This window comes from Xiphophorus maculatus, chromosome 5, assembly GCF_002775205.1.
Source record: "Xiphophorus maculatus strain JP 163 A chromosome 5, X_maculatus-5.0-male, whole genome shotgun sequence".
Classification (NCBI taxonomy): domain Eukaryota; kingdom Metazoa; phylum Chordata; class Actinopteri; order Cyprinodontiformes; family Poeciliidae; genus Xiphophorus; species Xiphophorus maculatus.
The window spans coordinates 20,176,433-20,190,361 of record NC_036447.1 but is presented as its reverse complement, the minus strand read 5'-3'; positions in this window follow the sequence as shown (position 1 = coordinate 20,190,361).

Sequence of the window (13,929 nt, the reverse complement as noted above, 5' to 3'; positions counted from 1 at the left end):
TTTTGGACAGACTGAAAAATGTCGAAAAAGCACAGCACACATTTTAAAGTAGCTGCTTTATCTAATCACATGCTTTGCTATGCAGATGCTTTGTCTGCATTAAGGAATTTCACTCAGGTTAAAGTAGCTCCAATCCCACTTTTTATTATGTTTATTTTTGTTATTAATAATTTACAGCATTTGTGGGCACATAGATGTGTATATAGACAGTCATGCTGTCATTACGTTTGGAAAAATTTAAAAGAAGATATTGAGATCATGACCAAACTAACTCCTTGCCAAATTTTAAAACCCTCCACATTAATACACTCAATATACAGAAGAACCACATTGCGGGTTTTTTTCCGTATCATCATCGTCACATGATGATGCTGTCCATGTTTCTACATCTAAAACCAGGCAAAACACGTTCTGTGACGCCGCAACACAATTATGACAGAGGCTGAAAATTCAAACCCCAGATTTGTTGTAAAAATGTTTTTTATCTCTCTACTATTTTCCTCTTTGTCTTAATAGATTATTGCTGCTCTTGTTAATTAGATAAACTTCACATATTCCTCTAAAGCTTTCTAGGATTTGCTCTTACTCTTGTTCTTCCTCCTCGCAGTCCTTAGTGCTGCTGGGTGCTCCCCAGGCTCGCACAGACTCAGACAGTCATGATGAATGTGGAACAGGGCCCAGCCCAGGCTCCTGCCATTACTCTGTGACAATTTATTACCCTTTATCTCAAGGCACAATTAACCCAGGCCCAGGAAAAAGGGACTTATCAGTCCTTCATTACCAGGACCTGCCCATGTTCCCATCCCTCTCTGACACCTGATGGACACACACACTCAAACACCTTCAATTTGTGTGGACCTTCTCGGTTTTTCCTTGTGCTTACGATAAGAGCTGTAGAGGACCTCATACTCGTGCAGACTGTCTCTCTTAATCTCTGCTCTTTCATGTGGCCTTTGGTTTTCTGTCACTCCCACATTATGACCTTTTTTGAGATTTTTTTCTGAACTCAGCTTGATGAAAAGTTATAGTGGCTTTGGAGAGAAAATGTTCCGATTAATGTTATACGATTCCTGCATTTACAGTATTTGTTTTTTCTTTTCTCCTGTCACGTTTTGCTATTCCACCTTTTGTCCACCTAACTGGACCCAACTGTGTCTGAAAAGTTAACTTTGAAACATTGGGTTGTCCAGTTGTTTAACAGGGTAAAAGAGACAAATAAAAATGCAATCAAAACTATTCAAACTTTTGTTAATCTGAAAAAAATACACAGGAGCTTAAATAATTTAACAGGTCTCACTAAATGAATCTAAAATAACAATTCAATGAAACTTCTTTTGCAAAATGTATGAATGTAATTATAATGTTTAAGTGTAATACTCTGTAATATCCAGTTAAATCAAACTATAGCAGATAGTTTTAAAACATTTCTGGACATATGTGCTACAAAAATTACTAATGACCCCAACAGATAGGCAGTGAATATTTTATTTGAAACAACACAACTATATCAGTTCCTTAACAAAGATTAGGGTGATGGTAAGGAGGCCTTTCAACCTCAGCTGAGCTATTCGGAAACACTTTCAATCATCATTAGTACAGGAAATCAACATTAAACAAAATTGAGTATCATCCCTAATAAAACAGGAAACAAATAAACTAATTCAACAGACAAATTATGTATATATAAGAAATAAGGGTGGTCCCATAATTGATACCTGTGGATCAATTATCCCACAGCTTGCTATTGTACAATCAGAGTCATTAATCCTAACAAATAGCTGTTCATTACTGACATAAATAATGTAAAGTCATTTATAAGTTATTATGAGGCAACAGTACAAAACTGTTCTGCATAATATATTGTGACTAATAGTATCAAAAGGTTTAAATAAATCTAGAATAATACAAACCTGATTCTTATAATTTACTGTTTAATTAATTCGATCAACCAAGTGAAACACCTATGGGTTTTTTTTTTTCAAAATACATTTTATCATTAATTATGTGAAAGTATTTATAAATAACATCATTGTGATATGTAACAGTTAATTAGCTTAAATCAATGGAGCATTTTTTTTCCCTTTTTTTTAATTTTGAATGCATATTATTGCATTGCTCATTATATATTTTCGTAATTAAGCCGTCAGAGAGCGAGCTGCGTCACTAAATAAACAGAAATAGTTCAAGTTCAAGCCTATTTAAAGCTGATCAACGCCAGCGTCCTGATAATTGCCACTGACATCATCGACTGCTTGTTGGGGAAACTGCAGAATTCACATAAAAGTCAGAGAAGGTCAGCTCAGAGGAGAGCGAGCTCTCCTGCAGACCAAAACTGACTGGAAGCTCAGAGTCTCTCGAGTCTTATGTGCTGCTGCTTGTAAATATTATATAAGAGCATAAAGTTGACTAATGAATGCAGGCCCTGTCCAGATTGCCAGGAGCAGGAGCAGGATGACTGCCCTGCTGAACAGTACAGACATTGAGGAGGACTGCTCTGTATGTGTGTTTGTGGATGGAAGGTTTGGAAGGTTTTCCTAATTAGTAAATAAATAGTTATGTGGGCTCAATAAGTGCATACAAAATAAACACAAACAACATGGGATGAATGCTTATAAAATCTATTTAGAATTAAGAAAGGATGTACAGTATTTTCCATCCTGAACCCTCTAGCCCTATTAAAGCGAGTAAGTGTGAATTCCTCAGCATGTTGTATAAAATGCAAACAATTAGGCTTCTTTTTTAAAAAACACATTAAAAGCAATTAATTTAACGAACTCCACATTTACAGATCATTAGACATTTCATGAGGACAACTTTTCACCTTACTCTCTTTAAACAATATTCCCATCGCGTGTAGAGAAGGTAATTTTTACCATTTCCGTCTTTTCAATAGAACATTGCTTGGTGGAGCGTCACAGAAGCCTCATCATTTTGTTTTGCCAATCAATAAAAACTATTGACTCCTCCAGCTGTGTTCAACACAATACCAGTGTGTGTAAAACATGAGTAATCCTTATAGGACCTTTTATTTAGATGCAATCGCACAATGACTGATGCATATTCTGATCCAAATCAAAACATAAAGGAGCATTTATTAATGCATCAAAACACAGAAGGTTTTGGGGACCCTATTTTGAGGGCATTTCCACTACAGCATAAAACAACATGAAGTCTCCAAGAACTGAAGTAGAGCTGAAGCACAATGTCTGGTATGTGATAATAAGGCCCATAGTATGAGAAACACTCCTATAACATTCCCTACACCACTATCCACTGTGGTGTGGTGTTTGAGGGTCAACCGATAACCTGTCTGGCCCCTAGACCTTAAAAGACCAATCTTTAATTAATCAGACCACAAAACGTTGCTCCATTTTTCTTACAGTCAATGTTCTCTGGCAAAGTGAAACCCCTTCTTAGCTTTCGCACATCGCTTATCGTTCATATCAGTGTCAGTTTCCCTTATGGTTCCTATAATAAACCTCTAAACTCATAAAGTAGCGTGGCCTTTACTAGCTTCTTGGTTTCCGGTTATTCTAATACACCCACAAGTAAATTATCTCTCATGTAGCGAGATCAATTCTCCCAAAAGCAGTGATTGGTCTAGTTACTGATGCCGTTCGGCTATTATTGTCTACAAACCTGTTGTTGTAGTTGGATGTTTTTTTTTGTTTTTTTTCTGCCGTTAAATTATATGACAAACATTTAAGATGTGCCTCCAGATTCTGCCTTGAATGGATGAAAATGGGTTTAAAGGATTTACCTTTTATCTCTGTGTGGTTTGCAAAAAGAGCCAGACAAGGATCTGACTGAGCAGGCTGTCAGTCACTTTGGATAAAAGACCCATTTTATGAATGACATACATTCAACCCTAAAAGGACCTCGAGCTGCAGCTTATTATTCTAACAGAAATGTTTCTTTCACAGACGCCGATTGCGAGATGTAAGGTTATAAATTTATCCGAAATGTTCTTCATGAGTCGAATGCTTGAAAAAGTCCTTTTAGCACTATTTCTGTCTCCAGAGCTTTGAAAATCTGGAATCCTGACTTTGTCGCACTCTCCTTCTGCATCCATTCTCCCAGAGGCGTTAAAAAAAAATAAAAAATGTAAAAAAAACTGCAACTGCTTGTAAGTAACTTGCCAGGAAAGGGAAGGTAGAAGAAATCAAGGTACGCTGGAGGCAACGTGCACAATAATAATAAAAAAAGGCCCGCCCGTTTTCTCTACAATTTATAAACCGGATCTTTAAACAAAGATTTGCTAAAGGATTACGGGGCTGGGTGTTTTTAGCTCCACACGAGTGCTCAGTCTATCTCCTAAGAGAATTATCCTCCCTCTGTTTTCATCCTTCTTTTATACCCATCAAACAGAATGGGGATCTGTGATAGAGCAGGAGGAGAAAAGGGGATAGGCAGACAGAAGGAGAGGGTGAAAGCGAGTGAATTAGAGGCTCTGACACCCAACTAATTGAGCAATCTCCTCTGTGCCCTGCCCAGCCTGCCAAGTTTTAATTAGCAACTAATCAAATCAATATGGAGGCTGCAGAGCGAGAAGGAAAGCTCTCAGATCATGGGATAGCTGCTGGGATCACAGCTGTATGTGACCTTTGCACCTGGAGGTAGCTTTTCGCAGCTCTAAGCGATGAGAGGTTGTAGTGCTGATGAGGGATAAATCTCTTCATGAGAGCTATTCTGAGAGGCTGAGGTAATGATGTCTGGCATTATCCAGATGCTTCAGTGTTAAGACAATTAACTACAGGAAGACAATGATGTGTTGTCTTAAAAAAACGATAATGTGCAAAAAAAAAAAAGAAAGAAAGAAAAACCAGAGTTAACAGTTTGGAAAAGATAAAAGTGTGAGCAGTAACATCTGCTTTGTATCTGCAGAGATTTGCAAGTAAACTGCTGTTTTGTTCCACCGATGACAAATACTCTCACACACTGCGTTCTGTCAGGCACACCTGCCCTTCGACAGCCCTTGAAAAGTGTTAATTACAGAGAAACCTGGTGCAATATTTTGCACCATGCCAGACACGTCCATATATAGTCTGGAGATGAACAGAAGCTTTCCCCTGAGCCCCAAAGAAGCTGTCAACACATCCTGACCTCCTCTGGAGGCGGTCAGCTGGGTCTGATGTGCTTCTGGAGCTTCGGAGTCCCTCGGGCTGCCGCTGCAGTTCGAGCTCCCTCTGTTTCAAACGTTCTCTTTATATATGAACAGACATGAAGACACAAACCTTCACACGGTGCGTACAGCATCATCAAAAAATACCCGTAACCGGCCAAGACGATTTGCCCAAACACAAAAGCCGTGTTTCATTTCAGACTGCTAAAAAAATGTTTTAAATTTGCTTTCAAGTTCAAGCTGAGCAGCAAAAGTCCTGTACAAAAAATGAGCAGCGTTACAACCACTTCAACTTCATTCAACAACGTTTAATTCAAAGGGAAATAAAATGTTGTTGTAATTTATATGATACACCATCCTTCAAAGAGTCGTAGACAACGAATAGCTGTGGGCACGATGGATTTCTTGAAGCAGTCAGTATTACAACAGATCCGAAGAAGCCTCTAAATGAAGACACTCCGTTGCAGTTTGACAGCCTAACGAAGAAGATGCTTATAATGGTCAATAATGTTCTTCATTTCATAAAGAATCTTTCTTTACACAATCATCTAGAGCAGAACAAACCCGGTCTTGTATGTCAGCTTGTTCAGCTTTTTTTTTTTAGCTCACTGACTGTGATGCTGCTAACAGAAAATGGCAGAAAACATGCAACATGTTGCTGCAAACAATGAAGGAAGCACAATCTGCTCTGTCCCTTCTTATAGACAGCTTCACTGTTGCATCTCCAGTCCTGTATGTTGGTGCACAGTGAGGTATTTATACTCCTTCACCACCTCCACTTCTTTTATTCCTTCTCACTGAATATTTCTACAACCACTGTGAAATACATTCTTTCACCTGTTTTATTTGGCACTGACGTATGAGAATGCTCAATGAAATAGAAAAACATAGGAATTAGGTAATTGTTCTGTTCAGTGCCCAGGCCAGCAATACAATGTATTTTTCAGCATTAAGAACTTGAAGTATGTTTTTGGTTCTAAGTAAAAGTCGTATTGGTGAGAAATTGTTGTCTTTACAAATCAAAATTCAGTTTTCACAGTGTTAGAATGTTGCTAACTCTGGCTTTTGTAAGTGAATACTATAAAACAACAAAGGGTAACGATACAGATTTTCATTAGATTAAAACAACAAAAGCCTGCTCTCCACCACCTTTGTTTTATATTACTTGGTGTGTTTGCAACATATAACTAGAAATATACATAATTGTGAAATACTTCTGCTCTCAAGCCATGTTCAAAACATAAAATCACCCGACTGCTTCAATAGTCTTGTGTATTCAGCACAATAATATGAGTAAGTCTTTTTTTTTTTTTTAAATGCAGCGAGAGTTTAACTTGGCTTTTCTGTGACGACGCAACATTTATTTGTTTCCACAAATGAGCAATAATGTAAGAGAGAAGGGATGTTGTTACTCTAGAGCTTACGAGCTTAATTGCAGAAGCATGCAAGCTGGGAAAAAGAACCACAAAATGCTTCTGCAGCAGAGCACTAAGTGGTTGGACATGGGATCGTTTAACATAAAGTTCAGTTCCTGTGTATCCATCTGCATCCAGACAGCACAGTGTCCTTGAGCATGTAACTGCAGCTCACAGATAAAACGGTATATTTCACAACAGCGGCTGAATTTTTAAACGAAAGGCGAGCACATTTGCTGCCCTTTGTTGTAAGGAAAAGATTAGGCTACGTGGTGCATAGAAAATGAGATTTCCATTTATTTTATGGTCATTCAAAGATAAAACTGTTTATCCCCTAATGGTCTCAATTCCTCTAAACTGCATGAGGGAATGTTGAGACCATTAACATGTTGAGTAATAGTCTCTGGCTCACATAAGTCTTTTTTATTTTATCTGTATAGGTATTTTCTTTCTGAACTAAACTCTCATATGCTGAGGACGTAGGGGAGAAAACGACTTTTATTTGTGAGACCCGGAGAATATGCAACCTTCAAAAAGATGATTCACCACTTGTGAATAATATAGGATTCCCAGGGATGGCAGATGTCTGCCTGCAGCAAACACTGCAAAGAAAACAATCACATCCAGTTTAACATAGAAAAAAGGCTGTTTACATTTAAATTTTTAATAAGCAATGTTGCAACCATAAACAGTCATTTCTAACATTTGATTAATGTGAAAAATAAGAAGCAACAGTAAATAGTTCGTTTCATTCACTGTCTAGGCTTTCTTTTCAGCATCTGTGCTTTTATGCATAAGTGAAAGGAAAACTGAGTTCACCTTTAAGTCATACGTTTCCTAAATCTTGTTATTATGCATACATTAGCATTTAGCTGAGAGCAAAAGTGTGCTAGAGCAGCTAGCATGACTGTCAACAATAATCTTTCTCTGACCTGGTGCTGAAAGAAGATCCACATCTATGATTCAGATTTTTATTTAAACATCATCTGAAGTAAAATGTTACATTTTAACCTTATGATTCTAATGAGGGGAATTTTCTTTTTTTTTTCTGTAGAAGTTACTTTGGTCCAAAGGAAGAAAGCAAACAATATTGTTTGGGTTACAGGGCGTTTAGCAGATTTATTGCTTATTAGATGAGGCTTTCCATATTCTGCTTGACATTTTCTTTCTGATATTAAAAGGGGCTGGGTGGAACTTCATAAAATCTGCTTTTTTTTTAGCTTTATATCATGTCATGATGTTATTCGCTCACAGAAAACATACTTGAAGTGTTGCTTTGACATATTATTTATCTTGTTTTATACTGTCAGGACATACTTATAGTTTTAACAAATATGTAAAAAACATATGTTTTTTTTTTAAGTTAAATACTGCAGCTTTAAATCGACAGTTCAGTCTTTTTTTTTAATTGGGGGCTTTAAAAAGCTTATAAGCAGTTATTTTACCTGAAAAAAAGAAAAAAGAAACTCTTGTTGTCATTTATAATGCATCAGTATAAGTATGTCAAGGAGGCTGAAGCTAACAGTCGCTCCAAGAGGAGCCGAGACTGCCATTTTAAAACACCACCAGTGTTAAAAATGTCATGTGTCAGTTCATGTCAATGCTTTTTAAAGAACCTTTAAACTGTCATCTTCACACTAAATAAGATTTGCTTCACAATCCTCTAATGGATGTGATTGTTCCTGGCCCGTGTGCATCTGTTTCTACCACTTTTGCAATAATTTTGACATAGCGTTATGCAAACAGCACCTTTAGCAATGTTCTGTTGTGGCTCAGCTGTCCTGGTAAAGGGTGTCACTTACTGCCTGCTGGGCAACTGTCAAGTCAGCACTCTGTAGTAGGGTGGTGCTAACATTCAAAGTTTCCATTCTTAATTGGTTTTATGTAAAATTAGCATTTTCTGAGAAATTGGAGTTTGGGTTTTTATTAGCTGCATGCCATAATCATTCAATTTAACAGAAATAAATGCTTAACACTTATCACTGTGTGTCTAATGAATCTATGCAGTATCAGTTTCACTTTTTAATTAAAATATAATTAACTTTTCATTGATATTCTAATTATATGCACATACTTAAAACACGATCTTTTGCTGCTGTATTTGATCTGTACAATGTTTCCCCCCCTTTCCGATGTACTAGAATAAATAGAGTTTGACGGGAGGTTTTTCTCTTTTTTTTTTTTTTTTTGTTATTCGGACGGGGAAAGACGGGGTGCAAACAAGCAGTGAAGCAAGAGAAAGCATCGATTTGCATATTCTCCTTGCATAACCAACGAGACGAAGGTGCAAAGCTACGGCTAAGCCATCTTTAGACACAAAGGGATTGTGTTAATGCTGGTTATGAAAGTGTTAAGTCACATTACGCACTCGCTGTTAGTTGTTCAAGGCTAACAAAAGAGCCTTTCTTATTTACGGTGGAGCGAACTGAACGTTGCCCATAGTAAAGAGTCCTGCGCTGTAATTCCCCCAGTGATTTATGGCGGGACAAATCAGAGAACTAATTAAGAAAGCCAGAGTCTTGCGTGCACCTCTTGGCCTCCCCGCTATTATATGTACATTAGCAGCTTGTGCTCATTGCCTGCTAATTAACCATTGCTTTAGCATGCAGTGAGGCTAACGGGATGACTGCTGCTTTGCTTCTTCTACCTGGACAGCCCAGGTGTCTCCGCACGGGGTCCCAGAGACGCAGGATGCCCTTGAGGACAGCAGCCAGGGACTGCGGGGCAGAATGGATGGCCACATTCACAGCCACAAATTCTCCGCCTCTTAACTATCTCATTCATCATGTGCACACCGGACAGACCTCCGTATTATAAATACACCAACACACATATCCACTCCACCATTCTGTACTATTTTAAATAAGGTGCACAGACAAGAGATAGGATGGGTGGGTGGGGGGGGGGGGGGGTGAAAAACATTAGATAAGTGTATCAGGCGGAAAGGACCAAATGACAACGCCCTGCTCCTCTATTTTACCTTAAAATGCATGAATTCAGACTGAACTGCGAAGCAGTCCACTCTGTCCCCACAAATTGTACATTTTCCTATCTCCCTCTCAGCTGGTCACCGGTTTTTTTTTTTTTTCTTCTTCCTTTCTGAGTTTTCTCCAGGCCCTTTCAGATATGGCGTCTGTCATAAATGTCTTGGGTGGTGGAATAAATCACTCGGCAAGGGGAGAGGAAGCAGAATACGCAACATGATCTCACGCAAGGAAGCATAAACAAGATGTTTCTGTGTTGCTGCAGAGGCGCCGTCGCCTGAGAGCGCGCTATGTTACAATCAGAAAATCACTTTTTATGTTGTTTGCTCAGATGGAAAGGTTCTTGTCTGTTGATTTTTTTTTATTAGAAATCTGACTCTTTTTTTTTTTTTTTTTTGCGCAACAGATTGAAAGTTTAAATTTCTCTCCATTTAAAAAAAAAGCGGCTAAAATTGAAACACATAATTGCTTCGGTTAAATTGATTATCTAATTTAATATCAAAAGGGATCTTTCACCCTTTTAATCTTGATAAAAAAAAACTATATTAAACGTATAAATTAACTCAGCAGATAACAGTGTAATTTATATCCTATTTCCGATTTCTACTCATCTTTTTGTTTTTCCGGTTTCACTCTGCCGAGCCAAGTGACATACAATTACAGGAAACAATTCTTCTGAACAAATCACTGGTTCGTACTTTTATTGCAGATTCAGTATTAATTTGCTTATCTTTAAGCAATCTTAATTACTCCAGTTGCTTGCCAACCAGCCTGGTCAGAAAGCTGCACGGAAACGTGGATGTGTATTTCTACTGCCCTCAAGTGGTCAGCAGAGGAACTGGACGCTCTCAGGAAGCTGATTGGTATTGGACATCCTGACACCATCTATTTACCCAAAGAGCTGCTCTGGGATCTGTGAGAATGGATGCAAAAACAAGGGATTTATAAGTTTCTGCACTCGGACAGTCAGTCTCTTGTAGTTTCCTCCGGAAATAGATGTGATGATGTTTTCATTTAGATCCCCAAATCCACTGCAAAGAGCCTTTCTTCTTGTCAAGAGTTTCAGCATTACAGTTCGGTAAATGCTAAAAGAGAACATTGTTTCACAGCGTTCTCATTTTTCAGCCCTAGGCACCAGGGGGATTACTTGAAGGGAGAAAAAAAAAATAACCTGTCTGCAGAACGACAGCTTGGAAATGGACAAAACGTCAATTATGAGGAAAACTGCTGCTGTTTGAATTCTTTATGGTGCATTTCTGTTCCTATAAGTGTAATAAAGCAGTAGGTATTCAGAAATGTTCCTGTAATGTCAGTGGTTTTTAACTAAAGGGATAAAACATTCCAACAGCCATTAGCTCTGTGATTTTCATTTTGGTTTGGTTAGAATTTAATAAGGTTTTTAACCTCTTGCAAATTAGCACTCATCCACCTTGCATTTTGAATTATGAAAGACATAAAATTAGCAGTTTAGCCACCATTTGTGAAGATGCAGCTAGCAAACACAGCTTCCTGTCCACCTGAGCAGCCTTTTAAACGCTCTCCCTCATATTTATTTTTCGGTTTTAAGCTCCAATTCTTTGATGCTGGAAGACCTCTTTGCCATCATCGTAGTCTTTTATTTTCGCCACAGATTCTCGGGACTCTGGCTGGGTCACTCCGAAACGTTCAAATTACACAGAGTCAGAAGAAACGTGTTGGTGAAATTAAAAGATTACTTTAAAACTAAATCTGTCTGCAGTATGTGGATTGATGATTGGTTGATTTTTGAAATAAACAGCCCTACTCCACCCACAGAAGTCTCATAAAAACATTGACAGAAAGCAATTTTGCCACTGAAGAATAAACGTGTGAATAAGGATGATATAAGCCCGGGTTGTTTTTTTAATTAATGTTTGTTCTACAAAGAAAACCAAGTACACAACCAAATGTTCCCTGATCTCGTTATTTCAGTATTAATGTATTAATGAGCTCCACATCTCCTGCTCCTCAGCAGCAGATCTCTGAAACCTTCGGGGGCATCTAAGCTGACATCTGGTGAAGACAGATGAAGACGTCCTGGAGGCTGCCAGGCTGTGGACCTCCAGCCTACAGATGCACAGACACACTAGTATTGTCTTCGAAGGCTCCGTCTCTGCAGACGAAATCCACAGTGCCGGAGAGTTTTTCTGTGTTCGAGGATTCCTTATTTTTTCCCCATTTTCTATAACATCCTGGACATTTTTGAATACAGTGTATACTAACATATTACATGTCTTGAATTATAGTCAGGTCTGAACTGTAAGTTCCTCAAATCCTGAAACAGCACAATAGAAACTGGCTTTCCATTTCATCAGAGCTTTGTCCATTTTAATGTCTATAACTGTTGGTAAAATAACTTAATATAACTTAAGTATGCTTTTCTAAATGGGGGCTCCTTAATCCACAGTTTGTGAACTTTGGTACCTTAATTCTGTTTATGAAAATAAAAGTTTTGGTGCTTTGTTTAGTCTCTCAAGAGGACCTACCGTACTTTAAGAACCACCACTTAAATTTGAAATTCAAAAAGTAGCAAAATATCCCTTTTTGATATTTGAATAAATTTGTATTCATTCAGTCAGTAAGCCAACAATGAGAACGAATGGGTAAAATGTGGAAATCAAGGACACAGCAATGAAATTTGAATCCTGTTTAAAAATCACAGCACTCTATTTTGTTATTCTTTTGAAAACACGAGGTGAGGGAGGTTTAAACACTTAATTTTGTACATCAAAACATGTCTTGAATCAGCTACTCATCTCTGACAGTTTTCACTAGAGGCTGAGATTCAGAAAGTGCACAGTTCCAACTTTTGTTTCCCTAATCCGCTTTTTTTTAAATGATGAAAATCTAAATATTGTAACCTTGTTTTAGGCAGACCTCAAACCCAAAGATTTTAAAGTTGAACTTAATTCCTCTATTTTCTCCTGCTTTTTTTATTGCATAACCAGCTGCCGTTAGTTTTGACTTCAGGTTTTCCTTTCCACATAATGTTCAGTTCTTTTGTTTGTTCCCTTGATAGTCATCACGTAAACCACTGGCATCATTAAGCGTCTCTTCTTGTTTTTCTTTCACATCTTATCCCAGTAACTTTCTTGGAGAAAACCATCAACATAGATTCTGCTGCCTCTTTTTTCCAGTAGAAAGTAGTGCTAGTGTTTTTCTCTTAACAGAATTTTACCTTTGAATAACAATGCCTGCTCTTAATCTTCCTTCCAAATAGAAAGCACTCCTAAAAAACAATTTGATCTTATTCTAAGACATTCTCAAGTTGATGTGTACATACATATGAGAAATAGTGACCTCTCCATTCTTTGTAAAACTATTTGATTCAAAACATGAAAGTGCTAAAAGCAAATAATGATTATAAATATACAAAACAGGTTGGCCGTTCTTAATCAAATATTCAACTAAATTATAATTTATGCATATTTATTCTAATTACTGATTACCAATTTAGCTAAATGCACCCACGGCAATAACTTTTTTTAACCTTTCATCTGGTTTCATTTTTTTTTTCATATCTTCAAAATGAGTGATGGTACTTTATTTCATCAACAGGATGCATTAACATCACCTTGATTTTAGACATTTGTATGTGGAGCTACACAGTAGTGAAACATTTTACCTTTTTCTGCATCTGTATAAAACAAAACAAAAACCTGCTTAAAACCCATGCATCACCAGAACATGAACCCACACTCCATCATCCCCTCGCGCTCACCGATAAGGGAGCCTTAAAATTACTGTGAGCTTATTTCCCCAAACCTTTAGCAGAAGAAACGAACAAAGTTGTTTTTCTCTTTACAAGGTAGCTCTTAAGTGCTGCAAGCCCACGAGGGAGGCCATCTGTTTGTGAGCTTTTAGCGCCGGAGCATTTGGACAGAACTGTTACATTAGCAGGCTGTTACTGCTTCCCCCCCTCAGCTTAATGCAAGGTCAGTAACCAGAGTACAAGAGGTTGGGGAGAAGACAAAATACACCGAGGATTGCAGAAAAGGTCGCACTGGTGAGATGATTGCAGAGCAGAAAAAGCAAAGACTCTTTTTTACAAGCGATTAACAAGAGTAGGGAAGAGGCAACAGCTTTTAATGGCCACTGGGGGGAAGAAAAGCTACAAAAACAAATGTTCAGTCTACAGCGTTGAGATTAGCGTGTTTATCGATGGGACCCTCGAGGGATGGACAGACATTTTTTGGAAGGGTTTTCGTCTCTTCTTTTGGACACCCTCCACTAAAACTGTTGGGCTACTCAACTAAATTAACACTTTCTAACCAAAAACCACAGGCTTTTATTTAAACCGCTTCACTTCCTAACGAGCTGCTGCTGCAATGTTTTTGTAGTTTAAAATCTCCCCTGCCTAAAGATCCCACAGCAATGTTTCCGAAAACAA